The sequence below is a fragment of the Pongo abelii genome, chromosome 3, assembly GCF_028885655.2.
Source record: "Pongo abelii isolate AG06213 chromosome 3, NHGRI_mPonAbe1-v2.0_pri, whole genome shotgun sequence".
Classification (NCBI taxonomy): Eukaryota; Metazoa; Chordata; class Mammalia; order Primates; family Hominidae; genus Pongo; species Pongo abelii.
Genome location: NC_071988.2, coordinates 62,226,464 through 62,247,011, shown reverse-complemented (window position 1 = coordinate 62,247,011; position 20,548 = coordinate 62,226,464). Strand labels below are relative to the sequence as shown.

The 20,548-nt window shown below is 37.6% G+C and overlaps 1 long non-coding RNA gene across 10 annotated transcripts in view; it reads left to right on the top strand.

Annotated features, from left to right (window-relative positions):
* Nucleotides 1-18,448, top strand: part of LOC129058784 (uncharacterized) — a 54,156-nt gene extending 35,708 nt beyond the window's left edge. For 4 of the 10 annotated variants that reach the window (XR_008524168.2, XR_008524165.2, XR_010139859.1 and 1 more), the window contains 4 exons: nucleotides 12,866-12,925; nucleotides 13,295-13,362; nucleotides 15,538-15,706; nucleotides 15,978-18,448. This is a non-coding gene — a long non-coding RNA (uncharacterized LOC129058784). Of the gene's footprint in view, nucleotides 1-12,865; nucleotides 12,926-13,204; nucleotides 13,363-15,318; nucleotides 15,390-15,537; nucleotides 15,707-15,977 lie in introns of all 10 variants that reach the window. The other 6 variants (XR_010139856.1, XR_010139855.1, XR_010139857.1 and 3 more) reach the window with 5 other exon arrangements.
* Nucleotides 18,449-20,548: the final 2,100 nt, after the last annotated feature.

The window sequence follows — 20,548 nt, the reverse complement described above, 5'->3', positions numbered from 1 at the left end:
TTCTCGCTTCATTTCATTCATTTCATCTTCCATCACTGACACCCTTTCTTCCATTTGATCGCATCAGCTCCTGAGGCTTCTGCATTCTTCAAGTAGTTCTCAAGCCTTGTTTTTCAGCTCCATCCACTCCTTTAAGCACTTCTCTGTATTGGTTATTCTAGTTATACATTCTTCTAAATTTTTTTCAAAGTTTTCAACTTCTTTGCCTTTGGTTTGAATATCCTGCCATAGCTCGAAATAATTTGATCATCTGAAGCCTTCTTCTCTCAGCTCGTCAAAGTCATTCTCTGTCCAGCTTTGTTCCATTGCTGGTTAGGAACTGCGTTCCTTTGGAGGAGGAGAGGCGCTCTGCTTTTTAGAGTTTCCAGTCTTTCTGCTCTGTTTTTTCCCCATCTTTGTGGTTTTATCTACTTTTGGTCTTTGATGATGGTGATGTACAGATGGGTTTTTGGTGTGGATGTCCTTTCTGTTTGTTAGTTTTCCTTCTAACAGGCAGGATCCTCAGCTGCAGGTCTGTTGGAGTACCTGGCCAGCTGTGTGAGGTGTCAGTCTTCCCCTGCTGGGGGATGCCTCCCAGTTAGGCTGCTTGGGGGTCAGGGGTCAGGGACCCACTTGAAGAGGCAGTCTGCCTGTTCTCAGATCTCCAGCTGTGTGCTGGGAGAACCACTGCTCTCTTCAAAGCTGTCAGACAGGGACATTAAAGTCTGCAGAGGTTACTGCTGTCTTTTTGTTTGTCTGTGCCCTGCCCCCAGAGGTGGAGCCTACAGAGGCAGGCAGGCCTCCTTGAGATGTGGTGGGCTCCACCCAGTTCAAGCTTCCCAGCTGCTTTGTTTACCTAAGCAAGCCTGGGCAATGGCGTGCACCCCTCCCGCAGCCTAGCTGCTGCCTTGCTGTTTGATCTCAGACTGCTGTGCTAGCCATCAGTGAGACTCCGTGGGTGTAGGACCCTCTGAGCCAGGTCCGGGATATAATCTCCTGGTGCACCATTTTTTAAGCCCGTCGGAAAAGCGCAGTATTCGGGTGGGAGTGACCTGATTTTCCAGGTGCCATCTGTCACCCCTTTCTTTGACTAGGAAAGGGAACTCCCTGACCCCTTGCACTTCCTGAGTGAGGCAATGCCTCGCCCTTTTTTGGCTCATGCACAGTGCATGCACCCAGTGACCTGCACCCACTGTCTGGCACTCCCTAGTGAGATGAACCGGGTACCTCAGATGGAATTGCAGAAATCACCCGTCTTCTGCATCGCTCACGCTGGGAGGTGTAGACTGGAGCTGTTCCTATTCGGCCATCTTGGCTCCTTCCAAGCAATTTCTTAGGTAGTAAGAAATAGCAAATTCTAAAGAAACAAGCACACGCCTAATATGAACAATTTCTTGTTAAAATTAAGCAGTAACACAAGCAAATTCTGTTTTATATAGATAGACAGGAAATCAACCTCAACTAGCCAGTGGTTCTGAACCTTAATCTTAATTAACAATTAAATATGGTTTTTGTTCTTGTATTTGTTTTGCAAGAACAAAGTAGTGAAGATGTGTGTCACTGAGGCAGGTAGATAGAGCTATCTTCAGGGTGGAGAGCGAGGAGGGACTTTGCTTTATCTTAGAGACATGCAGATTCCTTCATCATGATCAATTTAAAAGCTATTGGCCTAAAGTTTATTGTTATTGTAAAATTTTCACTCTAATATCTTGATTATGCACTAAAAAAGCTGGTATATTTATCTTGGAATATTATGGGAAAATAAAGAAGAGAGAAGATAAATAATGCAAATAAATATCTATACTGGTAAAAATGTTTATTCAGTTCCCTCATCTTCCATGGGAACACCAACTCTTCCCCCATTTCTGGCTTTCAATTCCAAAGACTCTGCTAGATTAGCCCAGAAGTTAGTAACTCAATTACAAGGACCTTCACTTTTTCTCCATTAATTTTATTTTTGTAACCAAGAGAAGTGTCTATACTTTAGATGTGTTTGCATTTCCCTGTGCCAGACATCTTACAGAATGAATGCTTTCAGTTTTCAAGGAATTCTTGTCACCATGTCTCGCAGCCTTGACTACTTCATGCTCAGGGCAGCGGTCTGCATTCTGGAAAGCATCATTTTGCCAGGCGTTCTGCTCTTCCCTCACAATAATGTGTATTCTGTGTTTAAACTTAATTAAACCTGTTTTGTTTACCTTTCACACAAATTTGTAAAAAGGTGATTTTCCATTGTATGGTTTTCCTACTCTTCATAATGAACTATTTCTCAAATGTTCTGCCCCACAGGCACTTTTCTTCATTTCTCTTCCTTTCTTGCTCAAGACACCTGTCAGTACATTTAATATTTTCTATTATCTCTTAAACAGAAGGGGCCTCAGGCTGTAGCTTGACAAAGACACCCAAGGTTATTGACATCTCAAGTAGATCCAGCTGTTAGTGCCTCCCCAGTCCTCTTGTTCAAAACAGAGAATGATTGAAGTGTTTGGTCCAATGATGTTTTAACATTTATTTTGGACTTATTTTGTGTCAGGTCTTTAACATGTAAAAGATACAGGTCTACCCTCCAAGGAGCTTCCATTCCAAGATATTCGAAGAATATCTTGGATATTCTTCCAAGGAGCTTCCATTCCAAGATATTCGAAGAAGACAGACATGCAGAGGATCTCTTTGTGAAATGTGTTTTCCCCAAGTGCAAGAAAACATACATAGGAAAGAGATCTGAAAACATTAAAGGGCAATTTATGACAGAGGCAAAGGAAACCATGGTCTCTCTCCCTCTTGCCATTTTAATTCTAGAGCCAGACAGTCTTAAACAATGAAAATAATTTATGTTAAACATCACACTGGTTAAAATAAAACTGTATTATCATTTTATATTCTTCATATTTTATTTATTTATTTTTTGAGATGGAGTCTCGCTCTTTCTCCCAGGCTGGAGTGCAATGGTGCGATCTCCACTCACTGCAACCTCCGCCTCCTGGGTTCAAGTAATTCTCCTGCCTCAGCATCCCAAGTAGTTGGGATTACAGGTGCACACCACCACACCCAGCTAATTTTTGTATTTTTAGTAGAGATGGGGTTTCACCATGTTGGTCAGGCCAGTCTTGAACTCCTGATCTCAGGTGATCTGCCCACCTCGGCCTCCCAAAGTTCTGGAATTACAGGCATGAGCCACTGTGCCTGGCCATATTCTTCATATTTTTATAAGGCTTCATGTATATATTGATTTGGAGATGGCAACCTAGGATGACTCATTTCAGGACAACTCTACTTGGAAAAAAATTGTTCTCTGTGGAAGTGGAAATATTTCTGTATTGTTTCATGTGGGAATGAATCTTAAAAAATTAGATAATTATTGGAAACTCTGGTGGCTTTGAAGTCTGGGAAACAGAAGAAGGGCAGATTTTAACTCTTTCTTAAATTGTAATCTTACTATAGGAGAAAAGGCAACCTGAAAGGCACTGCGAGGCACACAGCAATGAAGGGCGGTGCTGGCACTTTCAGTTCTGGATTTATGATAATGAGCAGTAGGGAACATACAGGAATTTCTCCCTATATCAGGGAAGAAGAATACATTGTGAGGACATTTGACCTTTGGTAAGAGAGGTCAAAAAGAAGATTGGAATTGTAGGGGGCAGAAAAAAAACCTGGATTAAACCGTAAAAAGAGATACCATGAAAAACAACATGTTATCACAGAAAAATCAATTATCAGTGAAAAATATAGGGGGAAAATGAAAATCATTTCTATAACCCATAATATCAGTATGTCCATAAGCAATCTAAAAGCAGAATTTTTAGGGGGGGAAACACATATAATGAGGTATTCTGGAACAAGGATGTGTAATTTCTTCCTCTCTGGCTCCAGATAGTAAATTTTTAGGCTTTGCAAACCATACAGGTCTTTAGCAAATATTCAGTTCTGCTTACATAGCGTGAGGTAGTCATAAACAAGACATAAAGGCATGAGAGGAGCTATGTACCAATACAACTTTATTTCCAAAAACAGGTGGCTTGCCAGATTTGGTTCATGGTTTGCCAACCTCTCTTCTAGAACCATTGAAGTTATTTGTAAAATGACTCCAGGTTGATGTTTTTGATACTTTATTTCTATGATTTCACTCTACGGTATTTTAATTTTGATTTTAAGGGGCAGCTTTACAAAGAATAAATAATATCAAAAAATATGTTTTGTGAAGGACAATATCTTTTCAGCTAAAACTAGAGACCGTGTAAATTAAAAATAATTAGACCTTATGGTTTTTTATTTGAACAATTGATAAGTTTCAGGCCACCTCATCTACATCAATAAAATAGAATGCATTTAAATATCAACAGTGATTTAGGTCACATATAAGCACATACAATGACTGTAAGATCTTCTTAGTGTCATCTCACGTTTTTTTCTCACACAGTGCTCTCTGTGAACATCATTTCCATTGTATCTCCTGTCTTTTAGGCTAGACCGGTGGCACCTATTATTCTCACAGGCAATTCCTTACTATGCCATTGAATATCAGCCATGCTCTGACTGGGCTCTGCACCCTGCTGAGTGATAATCACACAAGTGTGACCACAGGAGGATGGTCAGTGGACCCTGAATTAAGCTGAGCTTCTCAGGTCACACTAGGCCTATAGCAAAGAATCATCTGATAATCCTATAGCATAGCTGGTATTCTTTCAATAATAGCTGTCAGATGTGTATCTATTCATGCTACAGCCACACTCACCCTCCCACAAAACCTCTTAACTGAGATAAATTTGACATTTAGAAATGATTAAGAAATGGCAACTTTTGAAGAGTCAGCCCTGCATCAACCTCAACTAATTTCTTGACCTGTTTTATCCCCTGCTGTGAAAAGTAACTGTCAGGACATGCAGGCTGATATGTGTGATTGCCTTGGTCTGGTCTCCCAAAGCCATGAGATCAAGCGCTTAAACAAAAAAGCATGCATACTTACCAATAACAATGTATTTTGAGCATATTGCACCTTAAATTCAGATTTAAGAGATGGGAATAAATCTCCAACATTTCAGAAACATAGTTCTGTTAGTAAACCTAAGTTGAGTTAATGAATTATGGTTAATGATGACATCACACTTTCTCCCAAGAACAATGAGGCTACTGGTTTTATATTCGTGTAAATAAGGGACTCCAATTAGTGATTTTCCCCAAATACAAGGAAATCTGTCAAAGATACATTGAACTTCTACCTCTAGACATGTAAAACTGTAGCAACATTGAAATACAGACAGTCTAGCTTTATAAAGACCAAGACTCAGTATTTACCAGGCACCCCGTTCCAATACAATTAGATATGCCAGTTATTGACAGCAAATACCCTGCTGTAATCTCTGAGGAGAAACTGAAAGCTTTCAAGGGAAGTGAGTGTCAAAGTATCTGGAAACAATCATTGTCGTAATCCCTTTGAAAGATGAAAATGCATTACAGGAGAACAAATGGAACTAACAGTTTAAATATCTATTCAAACAAAATAACATAGTTTACCCTTACTGTTTCTTCTGCTTGGAATTTTCTTCCCCTATGAAATCTTTGTGGTTCACTCTCGCTTCCTCTAGGTCTTCGCTCCAATGACCTCTCAGTGAGACCTTCTCTAGGCACCTCTATCAGAGACTGAATCCTGCTTCCCTCCACACTCCATCCCTCTACCTTATCCTATTTTTCTCATTAGCACTCATCATCATCCTGTTTTATTCAACCCATTCATTAAATGATTTCCTCCAAAACCCTGGGATTGAAAGAGTGCTGTAAGAAGGCAAAGACTTTCACTTTGTACACTGTAGGTGTTCAGTAATTATTCGGTAAATAAATAAATGATTGAATAAATGAATATGTGAATAAATAATTCTTTTTCACCAAGAACCTCTGCCGTTCCAATTTCTCTTCACCAACATTTAATATCAAGTTAGGATTTGAGGAGACTTATATGCAATTAAAAATATGCACTTCTACTTCAAGTCTGTCAATTGTCAACTATTTTATTCTCTTTGCTAACTTAGATTTTTATCATACTGGCTTCAGCATTTGATGCTTGATAATGATACTGCAGACAAACACTCAAATACTGTGACATTACATCAGAGTCCACATAATTCATGTAAAAATTTACTTTGTCTACTGATACAGAGAGAAAGAAGAAGAAAAATGATTAGTTAGTAAAAGTTGTTCTACCCACATTTGCCTTAGCTGGTATAAGTGCCTGAGAGGCCTGTAGTGTAACCATCTCATCTTAAAGCACAGAGTGTTTTTCAAGGACATATCTACCTTCTTATTTATAATACATAATATAGAGTTTAATCCCCAAACACAAGCTTAAACGCGTGCTACTTGTGCAAAAATTATTTCAATAAAAAAGTTAAAAATATAAAATTTTCAAAATAAATTTATAGAGAAAGACAAGGAACCATTTGAAGAATGGTATAAAAACATATTGAAAGTCACAAAATATCTGAGCAATGGAAGCTATATTATGTGTTCCTGATGGAAAAACTTAAAATTAAAAACAGTCAGTTTTCACATAATATAGAAATAGAATCCGAATTTAATTAGAATACCAATAGATTTTTTAATTGGATAGAATAATCTGTAAATTTGTATGGAAAAACAAATACCTAAAAGTGACCATTGAATAAATGGCAATGAGGGGGGACTCCATTTGCCTAATTTTAGGGCACATTATATAATCGAATACATTAAACCAAATATTACAAAATCATATTGATATGATATTATTATAAGAAAACCAGAAAAATCATGAGAACAATATGTGTATATATATACACACATATATATTTATTTATGTGGATAGATAGAATAATTAAATACATGATCAGTGTGTCATTTATTAATATGTATTCTTAAAAAAGTAAAATGATAGCAAAACTGGCATTTGGAAGAAAATGTTAATTCATTTAGAAGAAAATAAAACTACGCTCCTATCTTTCACCATATTCAAATAAGAAATACAATACAGATTAAGAACTTAAATTTTTTAAAACCTTAAAATCTTTAAAAATGTCTAGGACACTCTATATGTAATTTAGCAATAAAAACATGCGTAATTGGCTATATAAAACTGAAAATATTTGTTTCAGAAAGAATACTGTGAACCAATAAATAGATCTACAGAAGTGTAGGAAAATCTTCTTAAACAGATGTCACCAACAGTTAAATGTATATAATATAAAGTAGCTAAGCCATACTGATGGGAAACATTGGCAAAAACACCAATGGAAAACGAGTCAGAAGGCTCGAATAGGTTTATCACTGAGAAGCAAATGCTCATGGATAATATGCCATATAATAAGTGACTCAAATGCATTCTTTGCTTGAGAATTGCTAATTAAAGTTGCCAGAAATCTCAAAATATACCCATAAACCTGACAGAAACTAAAAAGAACCATCACATCTATGACTGTTGGGATGGGAAGAAAAGATGCCTTCATATGTTACTAGTGAAAATATGCAATGCTATAGCCTTTCTGAAAAGAGAACAAGCCATATCGAGTACAATTAAAAACACATAGACTCTGATTCAGCTATACTATCCCGGAATCAAACTCATACACACAAAAGCCTCTGTACACAGAGCCTGTGTACAAGGATGATTATTATAGCACTATTCAAAGGAAAAGTTAACTAAAATTTTGCTAGTATCCATGGATAAGGAAATGGCTGGGGAAATTATGGTAAATTCAAACTATGAAGTATCTTGAAGAGACTACATGTAATGAGTTCATCCTATGTCTGTTGACTTGGAGAGATTCATATTAGGAATAATTCAGTGAAGAAAGTGATATGCAGAAAAATGTGTTTATATGACAAAGTATATATGTATGTAAACAAACAAGTATATATGCATATACTATATGGGTATACATGCATATATGAGTATATGAACAGGTGACATGTATACTGTATAAGTATACAAACAGGTGACAAATATGGAAAGATACATGCTAATGGGTAAAATTGGAATACCTGATCTAGGCAGGTTGGGCAGGCATGAGTGTTGGGGAAAAGACAGAGAAATGGCAGAGTCATGTGAAAAGCAAAAAGACAAAGATGGTACTAAAAATAAGATGTATATAATATGGTGACAGCTATGCATCTATTTAAAATTATGCACAGACGCATTAGCCATCAGGAAAATGCATATCGAAACCACAGGGATCCTATTTCACACTCACTGGGATGGTCATGCTGAAGAAAACTGAGAACAGGTGTTGGAAAAGATAAGGAGAAACTAGAACCCTCATACACAGCTGATGTGAATGTAAAGTAATGCCACTTTCTTTTATTTGTTTCTTTATTATTATTATTCTTATTTTGAGATGGAGTTTTGCTCTTGTCGCCCAGGCTGGAGTGCAGTGGCATGATCTTGGCTCACTGCAACCTCCACCTCCTGGGTTCAAGCGATTCTCCTGCCTCAGCCTCCCTAGTAGCTAGGATTACACCACCACACCCGGCTGATTTTTGTATTTTTAGTAGAAACAGGGTTTCATCATGTTGGCCAGGCTGGTCTCGAACTCCTGACCTCCGGTGATCAACTCGCCTCAGTCTCCCAAAGTGCTGGGATTACAGACATGAGCCACTTCACCCAGCCAGCAACAGCTTTAGAAAATGCTCTGGCAGTTCCTCAAGCAGTTTAACATAAACTTACCATATGACCCAGAAATTCCATTCCCAAGAATATACCCAAAAGAAATAAAAAAATGTCCACACAAAAATGTACACAAAAGTTAATGGAGAATTATTTATAATGGCTAAACGTGGAAACAAAACAAGTGTCCATCAAATGATGCATAGACAGGTAACATGTGGTATAGCTACACCAAGGAATATTATTCAGCCATGAAAATGAATGAAGTATCAAATTCTGCAACATGAATGAACCTGGAAAACATTATGCTGAGTGAAATAAGCTAGACAGAAAAGGTCACATACGATATAATTTCATGTGTATGAAATGTCCAGAACAGGCAAGTGTCTAGAGATAGAAAGTGGACTAGTGATTGCCTAAGGCTGGGGTGGATGGATGGATTAGGGGGTGATAGTTAAATAGAACAGTGTTTCTTTTGGGGATAGTGAAAATATTCTAAATCTGATTGTGGTAAAGGATGCACAACTCTGTCCATATGCTAAATGTCATTGTATGATATGTAAATTATGTTTTGTTTTGTTTTGTTTTGAGAGGGATTCTCACTCTGTCACCCAGGCTGGGGTGTAGTGGGGTGATCTCGACTCACTGCAAGCTCCGCCTCCCGGGTTCAAGCAATTCTCCTGCCTCAGCCTCCCAAGTAGCTGGGATTACAGGCACCTGCCACCATGACCAGCTAATTTTTGTGTTTTAGTAGAGACAGGGTTCAACATGTTGGCTAGGCTGGTCTTGAACTCCTGACGTCAGGTGATCTGCCTGCCTTGGCCTCCCAAAGTGCTGGGATTACAGGCATGAGCCACTGCCCCTGGCAGTGAATTATATCTTAATAAAGCTCTTCAATTATATACACACATACATGTATGAACCCATCTTTGTTAGACAAACAGTACCCACAGATTATGTTAAACTACCAACTAAATGTAGAACTTTTTTTTTGCTTGACCTGTAATATTGGCAAAATCGAATACATGTTTAACATCCTGGTTTGCTCATTGGAGCAATTGCTTGTTGGAAATGAAATATAACTGTGTTTGAATTCATTTACAGTTCAATTCATTACTGAATTGCTGCCCTATTACTGCAGACAGTGTTGTGCTAATGTTGCCACCTTCTAGTTCCTGATATCCAATTGTGTGCCATTCTTCCCAACTGTATATTCAGCAACATTGCATTGACAGCTTCAAATAGACCATGGTGGTGTATTTATACCACAAAACCCCACAAATACTATAAGTTAGTCCCCATGCTCACCTCACCCCACCACACACTGATTTATCAGCACACACTGGTTACAGGTAAAGAGGCCCAAGGCTGAGGGAAAAAAGGCATGAAGGACCACAACATCTAAAGAAACCTTCCAGCTTGCCACTAGTAGTTAGATTTGGAACCTCCAAGAAAAGCTGGCTGACTGACTCTTTCTCACCAACTCTCACTATACCCCTGCCTTCCCAGTGGCAGCAGGCCATTTCACCCTTTTCCCTTGGGATAAGAGAGAAGGCTCACTTCTCCCTGAAGCCAGTTGAAAGGGAGTCCTAAGAGAATCCCCTTAAAGTCTGATGTGCACATCCTGGAACAGTAGACTTCAATCATCCTCCAGCGGGGTGCTTGCCGAGCTGCTGGATGTCCATGCCCAACCTGGTGCCACCACTGGAGCAAAGTGTGCTCAGAGAGATCTTGGAAAGATGCCCCAGGTGACACAGGGTATGGCGCAGCTCATTTTTTCAGACCATCTCTGAATATAAGAACAATATGGGAAGTTTTCCTATGAGCCCACTGAGTTTTGGGTGAATACTTGAATATAAAGGTGGACATCCATTTTCGCAGAGCTTTCTGAATTCTGGAAGTCCTGTATTATAATAAGTGCCAGCATTTCTCTCATCCCTTTGGACTTAATGTGCCTGGAAAGAAATAGGGGCAATCCCTATACCACGTCCATTCTCTGTAGCCCTCTAAGTGTGTAGAAGAAGACCTCAGAGTTGCTTGTAGCTTGATGGGCTAGAACAATGGGGTTTTCCAGGTGGCCGCTGTCTATTGAAGAGTGGCCAACACAAGAAAGGGTGGAGGGCATATCTTTGACAAGGGAAGGGAGTCATGGCTTGTCCTCTACAGAAATCTTCAATAGTAATGAAGATGGGTAAAGCCAATTACACTTCCAAGATGATATGGATACAACCAAAATGGAGGCCACCACATAAGCGTAGTTCACCAGCATCAAATAGAAGGGTTCATGAACCAGCCTGAGGTAAGGGATGGCTTCCTACCAGCAATATGGCTGTCATGTAAGGGAACATTCTCCTCTGCTAGCACCCCCACTTTTTTACTCCTAACAACAGCAGAGCTACAAGAAGGGGAGGAAGAAGACACCTCACTGTGACATCCTGCCCACACACCACCTCTATGCAGTAGCCAGCCCCACAAACAAAGCTTGCACGGAGATTAAGAAGAGGTCAACATACTGCCACGTTTGTAATTAAAGTTTTACAAATAAATAGGAACGAGACTTAAGAGTCATTGAAAATGTCAGGAGATTTATGGAATCTGAGGAAGCTATCTCTAAGGGACATACAACTCAGTGAGAAATCTAGATTCTACATAGTCTAGTCAAAATCTGTGTCTGGGCAAAATAAAGTTAGTTAATGTTTATGTCCCAATGAGCTCTTCAATAAACTGGCTACAGTTTAATTATTGCTCTGCTTCCCAGCTAGATCACTTTCATCAGCTTTTAAAGATGCCCCCACCTTTTTTTCACAACAAACCAGAATTTTCTTTTTCTCTTCAGAGCTGACAATTTTATTGAAAGTTTATATTTGCTATTTTTAATTTACCTTATTTTCATTTTTCATCAGACTTTCATCACTCCACCAAAAATATCTGTACCACTCAGTCGTTAAAACCAGAGGACATATTTCAACCATCACCTAATTTAGACTCAAGGCAGTACATAATACAGTTAGCATGCTCTTAATTTAATTTATGTTATATTATAATATTCAAAAATATTTTAAAGTAAATCACCTACACCAATATATTCCATACCTAAATAGTTCAGAATATTTTTTCACACATCCACATAAATTCATACATAACTAATGCAATATTATAATGCTCTGAATAATTGGTAATCATTCCTTAAGATTATCTAATACTTAGTCTATAATCAAGATTCTATAATTGGCCCTAAAATATTCTTCATAATTAAGCCTTTCTTCTCAAAATACTCTCTTCTCTAAGCTTTTATGGCTCAACTATCTCTTGATATTTCTACTATCCATCAGCCTAGTTCTCCCCTGAGTCCTTTCAAGCCATTGAATATTTAGTTCCCTCAAATTCACTGCCCTGGAGATTTCTTCTCACTCTGGTCTGTGATCTCACCCATGTCTATGACTTTCATTACCATGTTATATGATATGGTTTGGCTGTGTCCCCACCCAAATCTCACCTTGAATTGTAGCCCCCATAATTCCCACGTGTTGTGAGGAACCCCATGGGAGAGAATTGAATCATGGGGATGGTTTCCTCCATACTATTCTCATGGTAGTGAATTAGTCTCATGAGATCTGATGGTTTTATAAGGGGTTTTGCCTTTCACTTGGTTCTCATTACCTCTTGCCTGCCACCATGTAAGACGTGCCTTGTGTCTTCCACCATAATTGTGAGGCCTTCCCAACCACATGGAACTGTGAGTCCATTAAGCCTCTTTTTCTTTGTAAATTACCCAGTCTCAGGTATGTCTTTAGCATCAGCATGAGAATGGACTAATACATTATATTAATATTGTAACACTCCAATTTTTATTCTCAATATCCAATTCATTGAAGATACTGTCTTTACAGCTTTTCCTTACTCACTTTTCTTACCTCTCTGCCCACTACCTTAGGATAAGTTATTTATCTCCTTGACCTCTGCTATTGAGGCCTTCTCATTGACACACTACCTATGGTTTTCCTTATTTTATTTACTTAGTCTTATATTTGACATTTCTAAATAATATTATTAGATATTTTATTATTTCTGAATAATATTATTTGATATTCTTATATTTGATATTTCTAAATGTTATTATTTGTATATGCAGAATGTTTGCATTTTTCATCCAAACACAGGAGTAGCTGGTAGTTGAGAAAACATTTTGTAGTAAAATAAATTAAAATATTTGACCATTTTCTTACTTAAGAACTTTAAGCAGCTTTCTATTTCTTTTAGGATAAAGTCCAAAATCCTTAACATGGACAACAACAACAAAGATCTTGTGTGATCTAACTTGTAAGTACCTCTGCAGTCTTATTTAAAAATATTTTCCTTCAAGTTTTCTTCTTTCTGTTTAGAGAGATCTCTCTTTTCAGTTCCTACAACCCACGGTATTTTTTTATTGTTACCTGTCTCCTGAACGTTCACCAGTCCCCACCACTTTCATCTCCCACAGATATCACATGTCAGCTCAAATATCTTGTTCTCAAGGAAGTCTCGGCAGATTTCTCTGTTACGTTCTCTTAGGAAAGAATTATAGCAGTTAATAAATATGACTCCTTTGTGTGATTACAGACTGAGGGCCATCTCATCCATTAGTTTGTGAAGAACAAGAATTCCAGGAAGGTGTCAGATTAAACCTATGATTTTTACCCTTGACTCTAGCACACAGCTCTGGTGTCATAGGCGATACTCCATGAATGCCTGTGGAATGGATAACCAAATGAAGGGAGGTACATGAATTATTGTTCACTTATCTGAGGCCTAATGTATTTTGATCATGTAGAACTTGCATGTAGGTTAATAATATTGAGTGAATGCGTGATATTAAAAGTAGAATTTATTTAGTAAATATACCCTAACTTCCATGAATACACATTTGTCAAATGGGTCATGAAGTTTTGGAGGAAAAATGTTTTCAAAACTAGACCACAAAGAATACCTCAATAAATAGAATTTTTTTTATAAAGTCATCTTAGTTGTATGTATTAATAAATCTATATTGTGTAAGAAAATGAGGAGCAACCAGAAATGAAATCACTAGCAGTATTTTTAACTAATAATCAATTCTCAATTCAAAGATAAAATCTAAAAAGAAGGATAGACTATTTTTCAATTACACTTGATTCTAAACCCTAAAAAAAAAATTCCCCAAACAATACACTGAGGAGAATTAGTGACTTTTGACCCCGTAATGGGTGCCAAATGGAATTTAAATTTTACATTTTTACCTTGTACAAAAAATAGTTCCCAAGAGGTAACTACTAACTGAAGTACTTTTTAAAAATGAGTGAGTGAATCATCATACAGAAAGTTAAAATAGAAAAGAACAGAGATTATAGAAACATAGTTATAGTGACTAAGAAAACAAAGGGTCAGTATCTTTAGTAAGTAAATAGTTCAAATTAATAAATAAGAGAAATCTAAGGACAAGACAGTGAAGGAACAATATACAGCAAAAGGCAACTTGCTACAAGGCAAATATGCCTAGCAAGGTAATAACAATAAGGGAGCTTCAGACCTGGAGGATGAAGGTAACCACTGGAATTTAAATTTCTTCACTTACCCTTCAAAAGGATCATAAGTTCGACAAGGAATAAACATAAAATCATGCAAGATGTATACCTCAGGAATCAGTAGAAGACAGAGAACACCACAAAATTCAGACGAGCTATAAGCAGTAAACTCTAAATCCCAACATAGCTCTCCCTGCCACTGCAAACCTGTGGGTAAGACAGCCAGGAGAGGGAGGCGAAAGAGGAACCATGAAAAAGAGGAGAGGAAAAGTGGTAACTTAGACAAAAAGCACAACAAAGAATCTCCTTAGAAGTTGGGCACTAGGCATGAACATTGTCAAAACATTTCTGGGACACGTAGTTCCCAATACCAATTACAGAAAAGGGGCTTGAAATGAGGGGGATGGAGGTGACAGCCTTGATGAGGTACAGCTTCAAAGGCAGAAGCAGGTAGGGAACGGGGCTCCTTGAGGACATGGCAGTGAAATCAAAGAAGAAAGAAAAGGGGAAATTGAGGAATCTGTAGAAACCAGAGAGAAACAAGAACCTCCAAAACTTCTCTTCCTGCTCTTACCACCACGGCCAACTTCATCCATTAAGGAAACTGAATGTCACTATAGTGCAGAAAGGGGCATTCTTTCTAGTGTGTGAGTAGAAATAGAATGTTTTTAAAAATAATTTAACATCTTGTAAGAAAAAAATCCCAGGAAGTATAAGTCATATCATTTTAGCTAATAAAAATCAATGCTTTTTATCCCCCAAAGAAACAAAAATCAAATAAGAGCAAAAGAAAGTTGTAACACAACATTCCAAGCTGAATTATATATTCTCCAACAAGCATATGGAGATAAGGAAACACGAAAGAAAATAAATACAATACCAAATGCGAAAACCAAGAACAGAAATAGACTAAAATGACAAAACCACAGAAAAAAAATGCAGTGAGGGTTGATTGAAGTCATGAAAGGAATTAAAGATAAAGACGAAATCATCTCAGAGGAGGAACAAATTAAAATTAGCCGGAATGATCAACTTTGAGATATATCTTAGTAAAATCATCAAACTTTATGGCAAAGCTATCCTCAGGGAAAGCAAACAAAAGTTTAAAATGTTTAAAGGGTAACATGAATAGGTTCCATTCCAGCTGTGTGTTTTCTGCTTCTCTTCTACTAGTTTTGTGGTTCAGTGAGAAACGGGTCCTTGTTTGGGAACCCGCAGCTGAAAAGACTATGCTGTTTACCATGGTGAGTGAAAAAACAAGGAAGGGTTCAGGACAGATAAAATTATCATATTAAATTGCAGGTTTCAGGGCAACATAATTCTATGCTGCACTTTAAGACCAAGAGGTGTGCACCGCTTTGTAAACTAATGAAAGTCTGTTGTGATTGACAGTTTACCAGTGGAACAGATCAGATTCAGATTTGATGAGCAGCAAATCAATGAAACAGACACATCACCACAGTTGAAAATGGAAGATGGAGAAAAATTGATATAATAGAGGACAGTATAGAATACCAAAAAAATTGACCTGAGACTTCATAATTCTGTTCCTGTAAACAAGGTACATCTTCAAGTAATGAACAATTTGATTTCACCACCACCACATCCTTGCTGCTTTAATACTGTCTTCTCTCCGTCCTCATTTCTTTAATTTATACAAGATAACTTTTATATACATATATGAATGTGAATTTTGCAAATGCTGTATTGTTTTATTTTATTGTTTTACTAAAATGACCAATGGTATGTTTTGGTGGACATGATATATAAATAAGATAAGAGAGAAAAAAAAAATTCCTGGTTTTATAAAAATCCCTCTCTTTCTCCTTTAGGGCCTTCAGGTTTTAAATAACATACTAGACATTGTTATTCCTTCTGTGTAGCAGATACAAGAGGCAATATTTTCACTTTTATGTTGGAGGTGATGTCGTGGCATACCTCGGACCACTGGAGCTAACTGAATGTTACATCCTGAATCTTCGTAAGGTTTCTCTCCCATCCTCTGGAGTGCCTGTGTCTTACTGAGCCTACAGCAGTACAAGCTAGAAGCCAACTCTTGCTCATCTTGCCTGCTCAACATGATGTCATCAATGCAGTGGATTAAAGTGAAGTACCACGTGATGTCCAGATGGCCTGGACTCTTCAGATTTTATTATGATGGCGTGCATGAACACTGATACAGCTCCAGGGAAAAACTCTGAGTAATTCTGTTGTCCATTGCACATGAAAGTTAACTTTCTGATTATTTCTTTTGATTCTAATAGAAAAACATGTATTCAATCAGGTAATGATCACATACCACATACCTGAGGCTTTGCTAATCTGCTTCAGCCATGCTACAAAATCCTGCAATCAGGATTACTATTTGATTGAGCTGGCAGTAATCATTTTTGTGGATCATCTGGATTCTTCTTCTGAGAAACAACTTGTGAATCAAATTTCCGACTGGATCACTCACCCATGCATGCATCCTGAAACTTTAATAGTAGCATTACTATCTGCCATACACACACACACACACCAAACACGCACATGCTTAATGAGGTGGGATTTTGTTTTTGATCTACATAAAATGTTGGCAACTGGGAGGTTTCAGAGGATTTCACCTGTCTTCCTCATTGAAATATTAGGGCCCTATTATGGGTGTTATTCCAAATGTCTAATATGTAAGCATAAATTTCATACTTGGGAATCAGAGAATTAAATTGACAAGTACGTGGGTGGTCAGAGAGTGGATCCATTATAGGCCAGAATTTAACCAGCACTCTATCAATTACCTGGTTCCGTATGCATCCACTCTAACCAGAGAACAATGGTTTGCATCACATCAATGTCAACTTAGATATGTGTCCGTTAGTTCACGCATGGTCTGGATGTTCCCTTTTTCTCAATGTGCAGAAACTGACATAGTTTCTTTGAGTAAGGAAAATAATTCCAATATATATTTGTTGGGGTGCGGCAGAGTTCTTCCACCTAGAGACCTAGATATCGCTTTAGTTCATGAGTTCCAGATTTAAAACTGGGCTGTTTCTCAAATGGAGCAAGGGACATAGCTGGCTACCTAATTAATGGGTCTCATAATTAATGGGTCTCAATGGAAATCAAATTGTGAGGTCCCTTATTGAAAAAGCAGAAAACAGAGCTGTTGACAGTAGTGCTATACTAATACCTGGGGCTGTTTCCTTTCTTTTGCTGTGTCTCATTATTTGTCATGACACTTTGTATTTGTTACCTGATGTTTTCCAAGAAAAACAATTAATTTAAAATATTTTTAAAAAATAATTATTTTGAAATATTTTCTAAAAAATAGAAGTAGAAAATATGAAACTTGGAGATCTACCTGAAGTAGCAAAGTTGGAAATCAGTGGTGATGAGTTCCTCAATTTTCTTCTGAAACTACTGTGGCTATTTAATAATAAAAATGAGGCAGAGTATCTTTACTGAGTTATCTAAAATTATCATATTATTAGAATGGCTTTCTCCTCAGAGTTTTACTTTAATTTGTGAAGAAATAGCTAGTACTGTTGAAGATTTCAGAGAAGGCTTCAGAAGTTTCAAAAGAGGCAGGGAGCGGTGGCTCTCACCTCTAATCCCAACTGTTTCGGAGGCCGAGAAGGGTGGATCATTTGAGGTCAGGAGTTCTAGACCAGCCTGGCCAATGTGGTGAAACCCCATCTCTACTAAAAATATAAAATTAGCCAGGCATGGTGGTGCACGCCTGTAATCCCAGCACTCAGGAGGCCGAGGCAGGAGAATCATTTGAACCCGGGAGGTGGAGGTTGCAGTGAACCGAGATTGCAACACTGCACTCGAGCCTGGGAAAACAGTGAGACTCTGTCTCAAAAAAAAAAAAAAAAAGAAGAAGAATAAGTTGCAAAAGAAACAGAAAAACTGGTTGAATTCATAAATTCATACACCGTCAATGGAAGATGTATCTACATGGAATTGTGGAATTTTGAAGAAAACAGCTGTTACAGTGCTCCATATGGATTTGAGATTTTTTGTTTCATCTGCATACTGACTTTACAGAGAAAATAATTCCAATATTTTTTCTGAGCAATGTATGTATGTATTTTGTCATCCTAAACTATTTTTGAAAAGTTATCTTTAACATTTTGGCACAATATAACAATATTTTTTGCAAATACTCCATAGAAAAAAATATGATAGCATAAGCCAGAGGCTTTTCTCGTATAAAGGGGTTTGTCTGAGTTATAAATATAATGCAATTGTATTTATGTTGATTTTTATCAAGGAATAATTATAAATATTTTTAAATAAAAAATAAAAATAATTGACTGGGCATAGTGGCTGACGTCTGTAGTCCCAGCAGTTTTGTAGGCTGAGACAGGTGGATCACCTGAGGTCAGGAGTTTGAGACCAGCTTGGGCAACATGGCAAAACCCCATCTCTACTAAAAATACAAAAATTAGCTAAGCACAGCTGCATGAACTTCTAGTCCCAGTTACTTGGGAGGCTAAGGTGGGAGGATCACATGAGCCCTGGAGGCATAGGCTGTGGTGAGCTGAGATTATGCCACTGCACTCCAGCCTGGGCAACAGAGTGAGACCCTTTCTCAAACAATAATAATAATAATAAATTTTCTGCATGGATGTTATAATGTAATGTGCCTTTGTATTGTACTATGTGATTTTTAATTGCAAAGAATGAGAGCATTTCATTGATATAAGAAATCACTGAAATTACTCAATTTGTATTTTATAACTCTGACATGGCTCTGTATTTCATTCTTAAAAGAACAGTGGAAACACTGCACAAATGTAACTCTCTCTCTTAATACATTCACATTCTACGAATGCTCTGTAAGATGTGCACTTTATACTCACTTTGAGTCTCCCACACAGTGTGGGTGCACTGGAGTTCTATGCTCGGGGGCATCATGAACTTTGTATGTGAGTGAGGTGGCAAGGACTTGTAGGAGATGTGCACACTGCATAAACCTCCTTTTCTCAGGCACAAGCTTGATTGGCCCATTAGACTTCACTTACAAAATACAAGTTCAAAGGAAAAGTTGGCAATAATTTTAAGGTGTAAATAGCAGAGCATTAAATTAAATGTGAGGCCATTTTGAGCATGGGACCCTGTGTGACTACACTGGTAACACACTCAAGAATCCAGTCTTGGTCTTGAAACAGAATTTTTAATTTGTATGAATTAGCTGGCATCAGGCTTCTCCTCCTCCTCTTTTGTCCCTACAGGTGCTATGTTCAGTTAAATACTACAGGGAACAACTCTCTGCAGGCCTAGCCCCACAACTATCGGCTCCTGCCCCTCCATTGTCCCTATGACTTGGGAGTCCCATCACCCCCACAGTGTCACCATTTCTCTTAAACAGCCTGAAATTCCCAAAAGAGCATTTTACCATTCAACATTGCACTTCCTAGAAACTGAACTAAACCTAACTTTATTTTCCTTAAAAAGTAGTTATTTCACCAAGATTCCAAATTTATTTGTATGGAACTCTGCTGGTCTTTGCTAGTGTCATGTGGCTATTGAGGACTTGAAATGTGGCTCGTCTAACTTGAGATTTGCTGTAAGTGTAAAATAAGCACTAAATTTGTAACATAGATGCTCTTCAACTTATGATGGAGTTTGCAGAGCCTTAGCAACCTTTGGGACTATAAAAAGATTTAACATTTATGTCATAGGAGTCTTAAAAAGAGATGAGAAAGAGAGTAAGGCTGAAAAAGGATTCGAAAAATTAATAGCTGGGAACTTCAAATTTTGGCAAAAGATGTAAATATACTGATACAAGAGTAAGGGAATCCAAAAAAGGGTGAATTCAAAGAAATATACAACAAGGCACATCATAATTAAACTTCTGAAAACTAAAGATAAAGATAAATGTTGAAAACATCTAGAGAAAAAGGACACCTTACCTATAGGACAAAAAAAAAAAAACAATTCAAATGACAGCAGGTTTTTCAAATCACAAAGGACATGGCACACCATTTTTCTGGCATGCCAGAAGGACATGGCACACCATTTTTCACATTCTGAAAGATAAAGATTGTTACTCTATAATCTCATATCCAGCAAAATTATTCTTTTTGGTAAGAGAAGGAAATTAAGACATGCTCAGATAAAGGAAAACTAAGAGAATCTGTTGCCAGCAGTCTTACTCTAGAAGAATGGCTTACTGGAGTTCTCTAAATAGAGAAAGCCAAAAGAAAAGGAACTTGAGAACATTGAGGAGAAAGAAAGAACACGCTAAGCAAAACCATGAGTAAATATAACACACTTTTCTTCTCTAGAGTTTTCTAAATTAGTCTGATGCTGAAGCAAAAATTATAATACTTAACACTGTCTGATGTATTTGTAAATATATATAGAAGAAACATTTAAAATAATTATAAGTGGTGAAGGGTAAAGAGATGTAAAA